This window comes from Equus caballus, chromosome 9 (assembly GCF_041296265.1).
Source record: "Equus caballus isolate H_3958 breed thoroughbred chromosome 9, TB-T2T, whole genome shotgun sequence".
NCBI lineage: Eukaryota > Metazoa > Chordata > Mammalia > Perissodactyla > Equidae > Equus > Equus caballus.
Window position 1 is genome coordinate 68,793,965 of NC_091692.1, and position 6,000 is coordinate 68,799,964.

The window sequence follows — 6,000 nt, forward strand, 5'->3', positions numbered from 1 at the left end:
CATTACAAAAACCAGGCATTTAAAAGAAAATGGCTTGTATGTGGCTTGATTTTTCTGTAGGAAGTTTCCAGTGGACTTGGGAGAATTCTAAATGCTTGGCGTTATTGATTAGGAGCAAAGCCTAGAAAACTCAAAACATAGAGCAGAGAAGAACATGTGATGACACAAGAATAGCTTTCTTAACACCCAGACAGGTGATTAAAATCTTTTATGGTCTACTAAGGAAGAATTCAAAGAGAAAAGCAAAAGAGTTAGATGTGCATTTGGAGCCTAGGAGCCTCTGCCATGTTCCCCACCCCATTCTAATCCCACTGGCCCACCAGTTAGAGGAATGCTGGGGCTTGATGATACGGCCTTTCTTCTCATAGTTTAGCACAAAGAAACTACAAACCTCTGAGAGAAGCTCTGCATCCAAACACCAGAGAGTGGAGGAGCGATGGGTGAAGGATAGAGAGAAAAAATGGGCCTGATACATCCCCCCAAGGGTCTTCCAGATCTAAAATCACATGGCAAAGTATCTAAAGGTTCTTAGGTCCCAAGAGAGGCATAGAAATTAACCAGTAGGCCAAAGGAAAACTCATAGCTGACATAAGGCTGATACAGATTGTGGTGCCCAGATAACTGAAGGCTATGGTGGAAATGACACTGTCAGCTGATACAGCTGGCCAGCAGGTGCTGACCCCCACAGGAACTGCAAGAACAAGGCACCCATCAGGACTGGCAAGTAAGGACAGAAGACTACCACGGAATCCATCCCCCACATCACCTCACCCCATGGTGTTACATAGACCCTAATCCCAGATGCCACCAGAGGAGGTAAGGGGAAGAAAGGGCAGGAGGCAGACTAGACACTGAGCCCTAAATGCAAATGAGTGAGTTTCCTCACCTAGGCAAAAGTACATTTTTCACCACCAAGCAGAAATGAGAAATAGGTTTTATTTTTGTACCCTCGGTCTGTGACTATAAACCTTTTAACACATAAAAAGATTTACAAGCAGATTTCAGGGCCCAGTTATTCTTACCTTGACATCAAAAAAGATGATCTTTCTGAAGCATGAAGAAAGAAGGAAGGACAAGAAATATCTGTTTATAAAGCAGGAATAATTATTCAAATTCATAGGATTATCGTAAGGATTAAGGAACATGATGAAAACAGCTCTCACTAAGTGAGAATCAGTAGATACTAATCCCTTCTTTCGTGGAATGAAAGGGTTGAAAGAGACCTCCAGGGGCTTTCTGGTCCAACCACCTGTCTTTATAAAGGAAAATTCAAAACACAACGCGAATCATTGTCTGACCTAGTTTCATAGATTTTAGGCACAGAAATTCTATAAACCACGCTAGTATTTATCACTGATAATAGTCCACAATACTTCCCAACTCCTTCCTAGCAATTTAAGCCATTTCTTCTCATTAAAACTCCTGAAAGAGTGAAAGAGAGAATAATTTGCTGCCTTCTTTTCTATAACTTGTCTCTTATCAGAAAATAGTTTGATATCATCAAATCATCACTTAATCCTCTTTTTATGTAAAATAAATAATTTCAACCCCTTTAACCTGTCTTCATTGGTCCTGTTTAAGATCTCAGCACTAAAAACTTCTTTAAAAATGTGACGATCGAAACAGAACATGATGCTTTATTAAGCAGGAAAATTACTTCTCAAGTTTTATGACATAAACTATAATGTTATTTTTTGAAATAACAGTCAAACATAGTATTTTGTAGAAAGTTAATATTTTTTAAGAGACAACTATGAATTGGATTCTGCCCTGAATGTCACATTTTTAAAAGAGAAGAAATTTAGAGGCGGGAAAGGTCAATGACTTACTCATGTTCAAACTGCGATTCACTGCTAGTTCGTGTTAGAGCTGGAATTCCAACTCCATCTGCTCTCTCTCCTGCTCCGCATCTCTGGGCTAAGCTGCCATCGTCTCTCACCTGGACCACTGGAGCAGCCTCTTAACTGTTCTAGCCCACACACATTCTTGCCCTCCTTTCACTCACATTCTATACCTCAGCCAGAAATCCTTTCAAAAACATGATGTCAGTGCCTTGGTTAAAACTCTTCAACAATTTTTCAAAGTGTATTGGGGGGTAGAGAGGAGTTGTTTTTATTTTTGTTCTTGGTACTTCTTCCTTATTTCTGGCACTACAAGATAGTCCAGGATTATCTTGTATATTTCCTGCCCCAGTCCTAGAATCAGCCATTTCTTCAAGGAGTCCTAATTCCTTTTATTGGAAAATCGTATTAGAAACCAACATCTGGGTGCTAGGTGTGCTTATTGCTGTTGGGGTATCATTGCTTCTTGGCCCTCTCAGCTGACAGAATAAGAAAAAGCTTATATACTAGTATGTATACTAGCCTATGTACATGCGCAAACACATACACATGTATACATACTTATATAGCCATCTGTATCAATATTAAACTAAACATGAGTTCATACTGATATCTCTAACTCTAATCCATTACCACATGGATTATTCTAGCCTCCTCTCCTTGCTTATCTATAACCCCCCACTGCAACAGTGAGAAACCAGGATCCCACCATCTACCATCCATTTACTTAGTTGTTCAATTCCGATGTACACGTATAGTGGTGCCAGAATTATTAACTCATACCCCTGTGGGAAACAACTTTATCAACTATAGTACAGTGCTTATGTTCAGTTCTTTTTGCCTTTAGTCTTACAGATTCCGCTCATTTCCAATGCTACTTAGGTCCCCAGTTTTTCCTCAATCCCTTCAGTGAGGCTGTTTCATACATTTATAATACAGTTAGAGTTTGCATTCCATCCGATGGTCTGCTGACCTCCTAAAGGATTTCTAAAAGTTTGTCAAAATCACCATTTAAATGTTCATACCAGTTTAACTTCTGCTTTAGGTAAGCAGATCTCAGCTGTGACTCTCCAAATTTACCTGTCTCTCCAAATCTCAGCCTGACACCCAGCCCTGTGACCTCATTTCTCTGATGGATCCAAGAAAAGTCATTAATGTTCAGTTTGTTCAGTTCTGGTAATGATGAGAGTGAAGACTTTCAACCTCTTTACATGTTGGACCCAAAAACATATTTACTTTATAATGTCCTTTTTCTGCCTAACTCTGAGCCTATGAGGATGAGATTATGTCAGTGTGCTCACTGCTGTATTCAAGCACTTAGTTCAAGTTCTGGAATATAGCGAATACTCAATAAGATTTGTTAAATGGATGGAAAAATGAGTAACTCAAGGCCAAATACATGTCCAGTCTCTTTCTTCTATGACACATACATCTCCCTGGTCTTATTCTATCATTAGACAGTCTTTTTACCAATCCATATTGTTTGTTTCATAGTGTCCCTTTCACATACTTATAACTGTGGAAGAAAACAATTTCTGTGTTATGGACAGTTCAAGTCATCATTCAATTCCTTTTTAGGAAAGAGAATGTTACCACCTGTCTCAATATCCTATTTCTATCACCATCATTACCAGGAAATTTTTCAGGCGACAACTATTTATTGGACTCACTGGGAGCACTGGTGCTTTGGCCCCATAATTATTTAAATAAAGAACACAAAACCAGGTTTTCCTCTGCATTATGTAAATAGTTTTCCTCTCTAAATCTGCCTCTGCTGCTTTCTGATGTTCAAGTTAGCAAACTTTCTTCAAACAGGAAAATAAACCAAACTTCAAGGCAGGGAAATCAAAGGTCTCTATAATTTTCCATCTAGGAAAAGATTATTTACATGTACATGAATCACTATACAATTTACACACTCTCTTACCTCTAACACAAACTCCTTACTAAGGCTGGGTATGTTAACTCTCCTCAAGTGAGGCATATAATCTTTTGAAGAAGACTTTTATATACTGCTTGTGGGAGTATATGTTGATACAACCTTTCTGGAGGTTATGTATCAAAAGACTTAAATATTGAAACAGAATTATCTCTTCTAGGAATAATTTCCAAGGAAATAGCTAAGGGAGAATGAGAATATTTAGCTACAAAGATGTTAATCATGTAATGTTTGGAGCTGTGAAAAACTGAAGACAACTTAAACATTCAACTCTACTGGATTGATCGATTAAATTGTGATTCAATCACAATGACACATTCTGCAGCCATTAAATATTATGCTGTAGAGGTTCACTTATTAATATGGAAAGATGTTCTTAATGTTCTGGCAAGTTAAAACTTAAATTTCAAAACAGTTTGCATTGTATAATTTCAAAGATAGATTTATTAAGATAGAGAAAGATATGCTTCAAAATATTCACAGCAGTTATTTCTAAGTGACAGTATTTATCTTCTTTCCTATTACATTTTCTAATTTCTGATTTCTAAAATACATGCTATTAAGTGCATGTATTTTATGATTTCTTTTTAAAAAAGAGGATGTACTCAATCTATAGTCATTAGCTTAGCCCTCTGATTTGGTCATACTAGAATTTCTAGTTGCTGCTATGGTGCTCATGAAGGGCCAGGGTGTTGCACAACTATAAAGAATAGCAATGTTGCTAGGGACCCTGAATATGAGGTAATGGGCATTATCTGTCCAGGAAATATATGACTAGAACTGGCTCTTTTGTTCTCTGTTTTTCAAAGATGAAGCTAAAATATACAAAGCAAGAAATAGAACAAGATTGGAATATCATACTGAGAGAGCAATGGTAAGATAAAATTTTTGTGGCAGAAACCAAGCTGGGATTGTGACAGGGACAGGAGAGGTCTAAAATGTGGTCTTTGTATGGGGGTATGATTTTAAGGGAATCCATTTTCAATTCCTCAACTTTCACAGGCCTTCTCTCCTATCATCAAGTAGATTCCCTTCCCCCCACATCCCCTTTCAAAATAGCTTGAGGCGTGGCGGGGGTGTGGTGGGGAGCCTGGCCTGGTGGCATAGTCATTAAGTTCACGTGCTCCCTTGTGGTGGCCTGGTGTTTGTGGGTTTGGATCCCAGGCACAGACCTACACACTGCTCATCAAGCCATGCTGTGGTAGCATCCCACATACAAAATAGAGGAAGATTGGCGCAGATATTAGCTCAGGGTCACTCTTCAAGCAAAAGAGGAAGATTGGCTACAGATGTTAGCTCAGGACCAATCTTCCTCACCAAAAAAAAAAAACCCTCTTCTCCCATTTTATATGAGAAAGACACCCCCATGACTCATCCTGATTCTAATGGTCACTGTTCTAGGGTGGAAAAACATCTAGGGCACCAGCAAAAGACAATTAAATAGTGTATGCAGGAAAACCTCCTTTATTGATTAATCAAGATTCCACCTTCCTGTCTACCTTTGCCTTACACACATTTCTGATAAAACTTAAGCATATGGTGTTAGAAATGGAGTGTGTTTGCCCTTGTGAGAATGTTCTAAAATTACATATATTATAGAGTAGGCAGTGTTCACCTCTTTCCTTACCCAGACTCTATGCATTGCTCCCTAAGAGAGGATCTGAGGAGAACAAAGTGAAAAGAACATTGTTAGAAAATACTAAAATCAAAAAATTGTTTTTATAAAATGAGCAATTTTTTTCAGATATTCATAGTATTCATGAAAGAAAAGCACCTTTTTGTCAAAGCAGTGTAGCTTGGTGACACTGAGTCTTTTAAGAGTAGCTGAAATAGTTTCCAAGACTATTCAATTTTTGCTAGTCATAATGGAAAGTGTATCCACAAATAAAGATTTCATGCTTTCTTTAGATTCAAGTGCATTATTCAATAAAGTCATCGAAGTATATCTAAGTCAGACTGTAAAATACTTATTCCAATTATATATTAGTCTATCTTATAAAGTGGTTCATACTTTCTATCCCCTATTACATAATATACAATTATATGCTAGTTGTCAGGTAAATTTAGCAATAAAAATATTTTCCTTTCATAAAGTACATAGAAAGACATTATCATTATATCAAAAAATTGAGTTAATCTGAAAATTTATGTATGATTCTTCATTTAACACTTCCCAAAAACTGATACTACAGTTCAATGCATGCTTAAAAACCCATTTGG